Source organism: Macrobrachium nipponense, chromosome 35 (assembly GCF_015104395.2).
Source record: "Macrobrachium nipponense isolate FS-2020 chromosome 35, ASM1510439v2, whole genome shotgun sequence".
Classification (NCBI taxonomy): Eukaryota; Metazoa; Arthropoda; class Malacostraca; order Decapoda; family Palaemonidae; genus Macrobrachium; species Macrobrachium nipponense.
Window position 1 is genome coordinate 34,340,939 of NC_061096.1, and position 13,279 is coordinate 34,354,217.

At 45.6% G+C, this 13,279-nt stretch overlaps 1 protein-coding gene across 2 annotated transcripts in view; it reads left to right on the top strand.

Annotated features, from left to right (window-relative positions):
* The window catches only part of LOC135208581 (interferon-related developmental regulator 1-like), a 50,266-nt gene that overhangs the window by 20,135 nt on the left and 16,852 nt on the right, over positions 1 to 13,279 (top strand). The gene's annotated exons all lie outside the window — the stretch shown is intronic.

The following is a 13,279-nucleotide window of genomic DNA, read 5'->3' on the forward strand; positions in this document are numbered from 1 at the left end:
GGACAAGAAACTTGAAAATTAGTTTAGATACCCCTAAAGTTGTTTTCTGTGATGAAACTAATCTTAGAAAACGTAGAAAACAACATCGACCAATTTTTTAGAGATATACTACTATAAAATTTGCGATTTCTTAGTTGTTGGCTCTTTTTTTTTTTTTTTTTTTTTTTTTTTTTTTTTTTTTTTTTTTTATTACGTGCTTATTTACTGTTCTATTTTGATAATACTTTATGTGCATGTTCCAGGTGGATATACCAACATTCTGTAAGACCAAATTTCTATTCAAGACTGTAGTTTTCTCACCGACCACCAGTAGTGTCCCTTGTACAAGGGACACTTGAGTTTCACATTTTTTTTCATAAAATCATTTATTTTCCCTGTAGGATGATAAAACTCACAGAGAATATGCATTATTATAGTGCTAATAATACCTGATAATTTCATTAGCCTGTCTTGATTAGTGTATTTTTGGCAAATATTTTTACGATCGGCACCCCTCCAAACTGGAGCCTACACTTCACTACCGAGAGATTTGGTTCGGCAGCGAACGCAATGTTTACATTCTGCTCACCCACCCGGTAAAGAAGGGGTTAACAAAGGTTGTTTTGCTTAAATATGCATTATTGAGAGCTTCCTTAGGCTCGATAATAATTTTATCATATTCCTTCATTGAATGGAGTATCTGGCAACTCAGGAAGAATACGGCGAACGTAGACTGCTGTCACTGTAGACCAACACAGTACCATCTAGTTCTCGGTCATGAGCGGTCGGTTACATCTCTCTCCTACGGGATTGACTGGCTAACCGTTATCTCTCCCCTACAATCACGGACTTAGCCTCGGATTGAGGGGATTTGTAGGCAAACATGAATAACATTGTCTGTGTTTTGTTAAGAAGTTTTCAACAGAAAGATCTCTTGCAACTTTTCAATGCTGTTTACCGCAATGTAACAGAATTATGGACGATTCTAACGCGGCAGAGCACTATATTCTATAATGCTCTCATGCTTACGAAAGCATAGCCTTATTAGAGAACGGAACATGCTCAGTGAGAGGATAGATGAGTCTGATGGGAACCATTTTCTTCGTGGCAGAAGTTTGTTTCCCTGAATGGACTACATTACACCTATAAAGTTTCCTACCAAGAAACGGAAATAGCATACGAGAGGGTGCCGGGTACCATGACAGAGGTGCAGATGTCCTTGCACATAGTCTAAAGAATTGCAAGCAATATAGTTGACTTTACAATTTCTCGATACAGCGAGTTGTTAACCGAAGGGTTAAGTAGCCTCTCTGATAGCAGGCTCGGTAGCGTCACAGTTCGTTCCTGATTTTGTTCCCCGTCTAACTGGACGGGGGTTCGATCCCAGGGAGGGACGAAATGGTTTTTAAATCAGTTAGGCCAATTCCACAGCTCTCATATCAAGGAGCATCGAGAATCTCTTTTTTCACCCGTTCGCGTTAACAAGAGAGAACCTGTTTGGAGCACAGGCACGGAACGTAACGATCCTCAAGAGGTTCGCTGCACGATGTTGCACGTCCGTGAGAACCGTCTTGATCGATGATAATAACTATTAACGTCTGTCTAATCTTAGTTGGAAAGAGAGTTGTGGAAACCTGGGAGACTTCTTTTTCATAGATCTCTTCTCAATGTTAAAGACAAAGAGGCTTCCTCTAGACTGCTGCTTTATTCTCGATCCAAGAGCGGTAGCAATATACGCCATCCTTTAGTTTGGAAGGGGAATAAATATTAGTATTTTTTCCTGTATACAAATTCTTAACAGATGTATTAAGATAGTTACTGGCGTCAGAGGGAGAGAGGATGATGCTTTTCGCCCCATTTTGGCCTTCGAGTGGCTGGATTCACAGAGGTCATGTCCTTCTTACAGCACTTTCCAAAGGCCTTCCCAAGAGAGTCTGTCTACTCTATCAGCCTCACTTTGAAAGGGACCTCAAAAACCTCTACACTCTGAGTCTGTCTGCGTGCAGACTGACAAGAAGTTGACATGAATGAGAGGATTTTTCAAGGTGAATGGCAAGTGTCATGGCCAAGACAAAGAAGTGCTGCAGATCTTGCTGGGTTGAATGAGGAAACTGTCCTCTTCCAATACCTCTGTGACCCACATGGCTGTTTTCTCCCCTTTCTGATAGAAGAATCACTTGTATATATTTGCTATCAAAGGATACAGTAGCAGGCTATACTCTGTCTCTACAAAGGGACTTAGAGATAGCAGAGGACTAAGATCTTCGGGATCTTATACGATACCTCAAGACGACCAGGAGTAGGACATCATGTACTTCAAGTTGGGATCTTTTCCTGGCCCGCAAATTCCGTGTTCCGACAAGTTGGAACCTCCTCATCTAGCTTCTTTTAGAAATTTTATGAGGAAATTCATTTTTTCTCTTGGCCCTACCAACTACCAAGAGGACAAGTGAATTTTTATGGATTCAATGGAGACTTGGCGATTGGTTCTTGCCAGCATAGTATTTCTGGCAAAGAACTTAAACCCTTCTAATCCTGGCTCAGAGCTTTGAAGTCAAGGGACTTTCCCAATTAATAGGGGAAGAGATAAAAGGGTCTCTTTGCCCAGGCAGGGTACTTAAGTTTTATCTTCAGCAGAAGAAATGGCTTAAGGTTTGCCTACAGAGTCTTTGGGGTGCGATGAGGGCTCGAAGCCCTTCCCAGAAGGTACTCAAAGGGATACGATAAGAGCCAAGAAAGCCCTGGGTTCGCCTACTTTCGGCTCGGAGTATTCTTCGACTTCCAGGCTTCCTTCCCCTCCTTCGGGCAAGAAGAGGGAAGATTCTGCAACGAGAAACCTCCTCAACATGCAGGAATAGATCTCGTTAGCTACGGAAGTACTCACGAAGGATCCTCCTCGGAGGAAGACTCTTCTCTCTCGTCCTATTAAGATATCCTATTGTCTACTAGATGTAACTGGCTACAAGCGCCTCCCCTCGTCCTAGGCCAGAGGCTCCAGGTAGAAGAGAACCTTCCACCCTTCTCCAGTCGCCTGACAAACTATTGTTGGTTTGTTCAGGATCCTCGGGCAACGAAGCGCCAGCCAGGCGCCAAGTGCCAAACAGGCGAAAAACGCCAGAGGCAGACAGCTCGGACGAGCGCGTTTATTGTCCGATGCGGAAAAGGAGTGGGCCTCCAACCTGGCGCAAATGCGCCAGAGGCGAACAGATCGGACAGGTGAGTGTCCGATGTGGACATCGCCAGCCAGCCTCGAGACTCCAGCCAGACTCGAAGCTCCAGCAAGTGGGGAGGCACCAGAAGCGCCAGCCAGGAGCCAGGCGCCAGCCAAGAGTGATGCTCCAGCCAGGCGCAAGGCGCCTTCCAGGCGAAAAGCGCCAGCCAGGTGCCAGGGTTCATCCAGAAGAGATCCATATCAAAGAACGCCCTGGCCTTCTTTGAGACAATTGTGATCTCCAAAAGCACTTGATAAGTGCCTTGATGATTCCTTCAAACAGCTGAGAATTAAAGTGCATGAAGTGCGAGCTTTTGCGAATTCTTGTTCTTTCCATAAGAATATGTCATTAAAGGACATATTAGCTGTCACATACGGGAGATGCAACTCTGTGTTGACTTCCCATTACCCGAAGGATGTCAAGATAACCTGCGAGAGATCCTTCTCTCTTGGTTTATACATGTCTGCGGATACTTTGCTGGGATAGGGAGCCGATAATTATCCTTAACTAGTGAGTTAAATTTTATTTAATGTAGAGTTTTTAGGGTTGTTTGAAAGGAGTTTGGGGATAACTTTTCAATTTAAGTACTATCCCTCGTGTTAGGATCAGGTGATTGGGATCGGTGTTGTGCTCCTTAATTATGCCAATAGGCAAGGTGTGTTGTCATGTAAGTGGATAAGACCCCATTGACAAATGCCATCAGGCTCTGTCGAGTAAGTGGATAAGACCCCATCGACAGACCCACTAGAACTCTTAGCCATAGGTCACATCCTCGCCGAGGCTCTTACCCACCACCATTGGTGCCAATCAGCTAAGTATATATCTGACAGGGAAGTTGAATGTACAAAAATGATATTGTTATGATACAATAAAGTTTTATACATTCAACTTCCCTGGCAGATATATACTTAGCTGGGTGGCAGGAATAGGAATCATCCCATTTTCTAAGACAGATTTTCTCTGTCGCGGGTAGCCATAACATCGATGTTGTTACCTCCTGACTTGAATTTCGTTTTTCATCGCCGTTGATCTTCTGGACTGTATTTTTGGTGACGTATTTGGATCTGTGGTTTGGCATACGCTTTTGTGGAACGTTTTTTGGATTTTGGCTTTGGATTTTGCTCAAAAATGTCTGATTCTAGCTGCGAAGTTAGAAGATGTATGAATGAGGGTTGTTTGGTGAGGCTACCGAAAGTGTCGTTAGATCCTCACAAGGTATGCAAGAAGTGTAGGGGATATGAATGCACTAGAAATAACACGTGTGATGAATGTGTGAATATGGATGAGGAAGGATGGAAAAAACTAGATTCCTACTTAAGGAAACTAGAGAGAGATAGGGTTAGAAAGGCTGTCTGTAGAAGCATGAGTAGATCTCGCTCTAACGAGCCAGTTAGTATTACTAACCCTCAATTAATTGCTTCCTCAAATGCAGTTTCAACCTCTCCCGTAGCAGATGTTGCAAGTTCTGCTGTGGAGATTGCAAATTTGAAGTCAGCATTAAAAGGGATGGAGCTTGAAATGCAAGCTCTTAAAGGTAAGAATGTGGAAAGTGACATAAGTGTCCCCAGTGTAGTGGAGGGTGCGTCTGATCGGCTCTGTCTTGCTCCCAGACCTAGACCTCTTCCAAGCTCCCAGGCCCAGAGGAGAAGGAATGTCGACAGTCGTACGGAGGTTACGGAGAATCCCCACCGGTCAGGCGTCCCCTCGGCAGAATCTGTAGCGTCCCAGACTGCCAAGGATCTCCATTGGAAAGGCATCCTAAAAGAGTGCTTTTCATCATCCGATTCGTCTCCTCGAAGAAGTGGATGGACTTCCGACGAACTGTCGCGTCCGATCAAGAGGAGTTGGAAAGCTCCGACGTTGGACTTGAGCCCGGAACGTTTCCCGGACGATTCTCCCTATGAGAGGAAAAGAGCCAAGAGGACAATATCTCGATCTCCTACACCTTCCAGAGCGCATTCTCTTATTCATAGCAAAGAAAAGGAAGAAACTGCGACGGACATCCTACGTAAAATGCAGGAACAAATTTGCTCGTTAGTAGGAGTATTGAAAAAAGACCTTCCGAGGAGAAAGGACGATTTTCTTCCTGTTAAGAGATCGCTTCCGACGGGCGTTCCGGACTCCAGACTTATCTCCTCTACTCCTCGTACGAGTACAGAAAGAAATAAAGAGAGAAGGATGAAAACTCATAGGCTTGGGACGCCACATACGGACAATGACGAAGAGTGTCCGAGTCGGACAGAACCACCCAGGCGCTCGGCGCCAGAATTGGAAGACTCGGACAGGAAAAAGTGTCCTACGCGGACGGCACCAACCAGACACCATTCGCCAGACTTGGGCAGCCCGGACAGGCGGATATGTCTTATGCGGACAACTATGTCCAAACGACTCATACCGATTGCGGACAACATTGACAAGGCGGACAGCCTGGATTGGACGAAACGTCGTGCGCAGGCAACTCCGTCCGGGCGCCAGACGCCAGAAGCGGACAAGTCGGACAGGCAGAGTGTCGTACTGCATTGACACCAGCCAAGCGCCAAGTTCCATATGTGGACAGCTCGGACAGACGACACGGTCCAAGACGGACAGATACGTCCGAGCGCATTGGACAAACTAGACTTTCGGCAAAGGTTAAGCACCAAGCGCCAAAATTTTCCTCAAAAGATTCATACGGAGAAATCAACCAGGAAGTGTGTCTTTTTTATGATTTGGACCAGGAGCGGATTTATCTGGACAGAGACGAAAGGTGCCGCACAGGCGGCCGTCGTCCTGTTCACGATATGTCCGTTTCGGGTGGAAATCTTCCGCAAGTACAGCTGTCTCCTGAGAAGAATGCGATACGTCGCACAGGCGGCCGTCATTCTTGTCAGGAGGACTTAGATGATGATCGGGTTTTTTCTCAAGATCGGCATTCTCCGGACAGGGACCTTGCGAGAAAAGACGTTCTCCCTCGGCTAATATTGATTCTCCGGGGGAACTGGCATTGGAAGATGTCTCTGACACCGAAGACCAGAAAGGGGCTGGACTATCAGATTATAAAGCGTTAGCTGCGCTTTTGCTCCAAGAATTTGGAGATTCTTTGAGTCCTGCCGCTCCTCCGTCTCGGTCGCTTTTTACGAGCGCGAAAACCTCAAAGTCGTCGTCCTTCCTGAAGATGCGGCCGACAATTTCCATGAAGAAGGCTTTGCAGTCTTTTGGAAATTGGCTTAACTCCAAGAAGGAGGCGGGAAAGACGGTCTTTACCTGCCCTCCCTCCAGACTTTCTGGGAGGAGGGTTATATGGTATGAGACAGGCGAAGCAATGGGACTCGCCCTCCCAGCAACTGCGGAGGCAGATTTTTCAACGCTGGTGGACGCGTCGAGGAGACACTCTTTCTTCAGCCAAGATGACTTGGGGAATGTCTGAAATGGACCATCTCCTCAAGGGATTGTTCCATGTCTTGGAAGTTTTCAACTTTCTGGACTGGTCCCTTGGGGTGATGGCCAAGAGGACACAAGACAATGAGCCCCGATGTCCTTAATAGTATTTTGACTTGTATGGACAAGGCAGTACAAGACGGATCGGGAGAAGTGGCCTCCCTTTTCGGGGCGGGAATACTTAAGAAAAGAACTGTATTCAGTTCTTTTCTTACGAAAGCTGTCTCTCCGGCTCAGAGGTCGTCCCTTCTGTACGCTTCTCTGTCTAACCAGCTTTTCCCTTCTCAGTTAGTGAGAGATATTTCTCACTCACTTACCGAGAAGGCGACACAGGACCTTCTGGTTCAATCAACCAAAAGGCCGAGGACAGCTGTTCCTGCCACGAAGGGGGAGACACGGGTCCCTGAAGCCGCCCTTTCGAGGGAGTTCATCTTCGAGATCCTCCTTTAAGAAGAGAGGAGCAGAAAGAAGAGGTAGGGCTTCTGCCTTTAGACCTACCAAGAAAAGCAAATGAACCTCAAGTCCTCCAAACACCAGTTGGCGCCAGACTACTGAACTTTGCAGAAGAATGGGCGTCGAGAGGGGCGGACAACTGGTCCCTCTCAATTGTGAGGAGAGGATATCTCATCCCCTTCAGGACAGGACCTCCCTTGACGTCTACTCCGAGGGAACTGTCGGCGAAGTACGCGGACCCTGTCAAGAGGAAGACCCTTCTGCAATTAGTAGAACAAATGTTGGACAAGGAGGCCATAGAATTAGTACAGGATCCACACTCTCAGGGCTTTTACAATCGACTGTTCCTAGTACCGAAAGCCTCGGGAGGTTGGAGACCTGTCCTGGATGTGAGCGCACTGAACAGATTCGTAGGGAAACAGAAGTTCTCTATGGAAACATCCAACTCGGTGCTGGCGGCTCTGCGTCCAGGAGATTGGATGGCCTCCTTGGATCTACAAGACGCATATTTTCACGTCCCTCTGCATCCGTCATCGAGGAAATATCTACGATTCATGATGTAGGGAAGGGTCTTTCAATTCAGGGCCATGTGCTTCGGCCTGTCTACGGCTCCTCAAGTGTTCACCAACCTGATGAGGAACGTAGCACGGTGGCTTCATCTGGAGGGGGTGAACATATCCCTCTATCTGGACGACTGGCTAATAAGGGCCAAGTCAAAACAACAATGTTTGGAGGACTTAGAAACGACTTTGAATCTCGTTCGCTCACTCGGACTGCTCGTGAACCTCGAGAAGTCTCAGATGATCCCCAGCCAAGACATTGTCTATCTGGGGATTCAGATGGATTCTCAGGGTTTTCGAGCATTTCCATCACAAGACAGAATTGCTCGAGGCTTGGAGAAAGTATCAAACTTCTTAAGGAAAGAACGAAGCTCAGCGAGGGAATGGTTAAGTCTTCTGGGCACCCTTTCGTCGCTGGAGCAGTTCGTTTCCCTAGGGAGGCTCAATCTGAGACCTCTGCAATTTTACCTGCAAAGAATGTGGGACAGAAAGAAAGGGGATCTTTCGGATCAGTTTCCCATTCTACAAGAAATAAAATTAGACCTGAGGTGGTGGTTAACCCCGCTTCAGAAGAACGAAGGTATATCCCTTGCGATTCGGAACCCTCTCCTAGTGTTGTTTTCCGACGCCTCGGAAACGGGATGGGGAGCAACTCTAGGAAAGAAGGAAGTGTCAGGAACCTGGACAGGAGAACAGGTGTCCTGGCATATAAATGTATAGGAACTTATGGCAGTTCATCTAGCCTTGAAGAACTTCGAGTCGGAGGTCAGAGGCGTGGTAGTCCAGGTAAATTCGGACAATACCACGGCTCTAGCTTACATCCGAAAACGGGGGGGGACTCACTCGCTCACACTACAAGATAGCGAGAGACCTCTTGATATGGGCAGAGGAACGAGGCATTGTATTGCTGACGAGGTTTGTACAAGGGACAAAAAATGTCAGAGCAGACAGACTCAGCAGGAAGAACCAGGTCCTTCCAACAGAGTGGACCCTACACTCCGAAGTCTGCCGAAAGCTCTGGTCTCTCTGGGGGAAGCCTCAGATAGACCTGTTTGCCACGTTCCTCTCCAGAAGGATAGAAAACTTTTGCTCCATTGTAGAAGATCCAAGAGCAATAGCAATAGATGCTTTTCTCATGGACTGGTCGGGCATAGATGCCTACGCTTTTCCCCCATTCAAGATTCTGGGGGAAGTGTTAAGAAAGTTCCGTTCCTCGGAGGCGACGAAACTGACTCTCATCGCCCCATATTGGCCCGCTCGAGACTGGTTCACAGAGGTACTGGAATGGACGGTGGACTTCCCCAGATCTCTTCCCATGAGGACAGATCTGCTCAAACAACCCCACTTCGAGAGATATCACGGAAACATCCACGCTCTCTCCCTGACTGCCTTTCGACTATCGAAAAACTTGTCAGAGCGAGAGGCTTTTCGCGAAAAGCTGCAAGTGCAATTGCCAGAGCCCGCAGGTCCTCTACTCTGCAGGTCTATCAATCGAAGTGGGAAGTCTTCCGTAGATGGTGTAGGTCGAAGAAGCTGTCCTCTTCCGATACCTCTGTGACCGAAATTGCTGATTTCCTTATCTTCCTTAGAGAGGAATTACGTTTAGCTGTTTCTACCATAAAAGGTTATAGAAGTATGCTCTCGGCTGTATTTAGAAACAGGGGCCTTAACATAGAAGACAATAAGGATCTCCATGATTTGATACGATCATTTGGTACTACAAAGTCTAGATCCTCTATCACTCCAAGTTGGAACCTAGATGTGGTCCTCCAGTTTCTCTCTTCGGATACTTTCGAACCACCTGATAAGGCATCCTTTAGAGACCTCTCGAGAAAGTGCATTTTTCTCTTGACCCTCTCGACGGCCAAGAGGGTCAGTGAGATACATGCATTAGACTCTCGGGTAGGTTTTAGAGGAGATTCTGCTGTTGTCTCTTTCCAACCTTTGTTTTTGGCCAAGAATGAGAATCCCTCTAAACCTTGGCCCAGAAGTTTTGAAATCAAGGGTGTCTCTCCCCTTGTGGGTAGAGAAGCAGAAAGGTCTCTCTGTCCGGTCAGAGCACTGAAGTTTTATCTGAAGAGAAAGAGTCAACTTCAGGGTTGTAATCAAAGCCTATGGTGCGCGGTAAGGAACCCGAAGAGGCAAATGTCAAAGAACGCATTAGCATTCTTCGTGAGAAATGTGATAACGGAGGCTCACATGAAATGCCAAGAGAAAACATTTAAGCTGCTTAGGGTTAGAGCACACGAAGTCCGTGCAATTGCAACTTCCCTAGCCTTTAATAGAAATATGTCAATGAAAGACATATTAGCAGCAACATATTGGAGATGCAACTCGGTATTTGCCTCCCACTACTTAAAAGACGTCAGAGTGACTTATGAAAAGTGTTTTTCTCTTGGACCTTATGTATCAGCGGATACCGTGCTGGGACAGGGAGCTGGTACTGATCCTTAAATAATATTGTTTTTAACTAAAAGATTGTTTGGTTTTGAGTTTTTTATGGTCGTTTGAAAGGATGTTGGGGGATAACTCCTTTCAATCGTAGTAACTACCCCGTGGTATTAGGATCAGGTGATCGGGATCAGTGTTATGCTCCTTGATGATGCCATATGGCAAGGTGTTTTGTCATGTAAGTGGATAGGACCCCATTGACAAAGATCCTTAGGTTCTGTCGAGTAAGTGGATAAGACCCCATCGACAGACCATCAAGAACTCTTAGCATGAGGTCACTACCTCGCTGAGGCTCTTGAGGCGATGTAAGCTCCTAGGCAGTAGCCATGAAGTCTTTCGCTGGCACAGGTAGGAACCAAGGTTTCTTATATTTTTGTTACCTACAACGTATGTTGTTCCCTGTCTATTCAGTAATTAGCTGTCTCTTACCCTCCGCCAAAGGTGCCAATCAGCTAAGTATATATCTGCCAGGGAAGTTGAATGTATAAAAATGATATTGTCATGATACAATAAAGTTTTATACATACTTACCTGGCAGATATATACTGTTAAATGGCCCACCCAGCCTCCCCTCAGGAGACTGGTGGAAGAGAAAATCTGTCTTAGAAAATGGGATGGTTCCTATTCCTGCCACCCAGCGGCAGTGGCGGTAGATCACCTGACCTACCTGTAGCGTGTGCCGCGAAATTCGAATTTCTGTCGGGGACGACGGAGTCTATAGCAAAGTATATATCTGCCAGGTAAGTATGTATAAAACTTTATTGTATCATGACAATATCATTTTTGTACATACTTACCTGGCAGATATATACAAATAAATGGCCCACCCAGCCTCCCCGCAGGAGACAGGTGGAAGAGAAAATCTGATTAGAAAACGGGAATGGTTCCTATCCTGCCACCCAGCGGCAGGACGGTAGATCCCCTGACCTACCTGTAGTGTGTGCCGTGAAATTTGAATTTCTGTCGGGACGACGGAGTCTATAGCTAAGTATATATCTGCCAGGTAAGTATGTACAAAACTTTATTGTATCATATCATTTTGATGACTAGTCGTCCTCAGATTCTTAGAGAGTGAATAATGGATGACGAGTATCGGTTAATCATATTGATTTGTTAGTAATTTGGTAAGATTTTAAGAATTTTTGTATGAATTCTTAGGGAATATGTTGGTCTGCATTGTTATGAGTAGTTTTATATAAGTAACTTACCCAGTAATTACAGAGCTAAGAGTTTCACTTGCTTGGCAGTTACAAGTCCAAAATTTGGGGTCATTCTAGTTTGTTATTGCTAGGTGTACAGAGGACAAAGAGCTCAGTTTGTTTCTGCCAGCTGATGGCAGTACACTAGTTGTTGACAGTAGCTTAATACTTTGCGGGTTGTTTCCTCATTGACTTTTGGTGAAGTATTCTGGTATTGTTAGCCTTTAGGCAAAATTATGTAGTGATAGGTGTGTTTATAAGACATTATTAATGACTACAAAGTCTATAGCTAGCCAGGAATCTTCTTACAAGACCTGATTCTAATATTCCTGTAATCTCTATGACATCTGTTGACAGTCCTACCTTCTCCTTTTTGTGGCTCACTCTAATATTCCTGTAATCTCTGTGACACTTGTTCACAGTCCTACCTTCTCCTTTTCCCCGCTCACACACTTCCGAACCTAACCTCATTACCAGTCTCGAATCGAAAGTTAATCTGCTGTTTGAAATGATAGTGGAGACCATGGCTCAGCTAGGCTCTAAAGTCAAAGTCCTAATGGACAAAGTTAGTGTTGAACGCCAGGGGGTTGTATAGTGTTGGTTAAGGAGTGGATCAGGTGTTTGTGGGGAGGCGGCTATTCGTCCTCCCGATGCTCCTAGGCAAAGGACACTGGCATACTCCCCTAAACCTGGGAGGAGTCAAGCTGGAAGCCTAAGGGAGGTCGGAGGGGTCTGCCCACAGGCAGTCGTCCCCTCAGTTCAGCCTGTTGACAAATCCCAGGGTGCAACCAAGAATCATTGGAAAGGTTTCTCAGTGTATGTACATTATTTGTTGTCGAGTTCGTGGTAGGAGGGTCAAATCCCATACATCAGTGGCACTTCGCAGACAAGTCATGCCCACTGAAGAGACGTGCAGTGTTTGAATCACACTTCTACTCAGTACCTTTTTAGAAGCTCAAGGAACCCCTCCTTTCTTGCAGTCACTGGGGATAGCCTGGAGCATTTTTCTTCAGACCAATTCTGTCAGGATCACCTCTCATCACCCAGGCGTTCTTTTTCTTGCAAGTGCTCCACTTCTGCCAGTGTAGTCTGCTCTGTTATGTCAGCAGGTGCCTGAGCTCCCAGTAGCAGTAGAGTTCCCACTGACGTATGTACATAAGTGTTCATTAGTGATTAGTGCTGTACCTTGGGTCTGTTTACAGTAGCTGGCATGGTGTTGGGGAAGGAATTGTAGGGAGCAATTCTCCCTTCCTGTATTTCTCTTCTCCTTGACATAGGGTGTTGAGTCGTATGGGAGCCTGGAAGTGCGTAGTATTAGGTACTTGAGTACCCTCTAGTGTATTTCTTTTAGTTGTTGGGTAATGGTGATTTTATGTGTTGGGTTTAGGTGATAGAATCTTTAATCTGATCAATTCTGTTGTACTGTGCTCGGGGCAGGGGCAACTTGTGTTTTTGTTAGCCATCAGAATTATCCTTTGCTGCAAAGTCCCCTAGCTGGTGCTCCATGGCTATACAGCCATGCCTCTACATGATAAGATGAGCACCAAACTAGAAGAAGAATTTACCTGGAGCAGCTCTCTTATCAGGTAAGAAAACAACAAACGTATCAATGTTAGCAGTCTTTTCTAGTCTCTTAATTCATCACCATCCTTAATGTTTTGGGGTAGATATGTCCATGCATCCCACCACCTGTCAATGTGGGAATCAGTTATGTAATTACTAGGTAAATTACTTATATAAAAATGACTTTAATAGTTAAATATGGTTTTATATGTACTTACCCAGTAATTACATGATCGAAGCCCACCTTCTTCCCCTCGCATGGACACGAGGTCATAAACACATTGATCTTTTTCTCAAATTGTTCTTCACTGTACCCTGAAAGTGGGTGGGGTCTCGTCACTTACCCCAAACAAACTAGCACAACCCGCGAATTTCAAAATTTTAACTGTCAAGCAAGTGAAACTCATGGCTTATTTTTACCCAAGGGAATTTTGTGAAAATTATT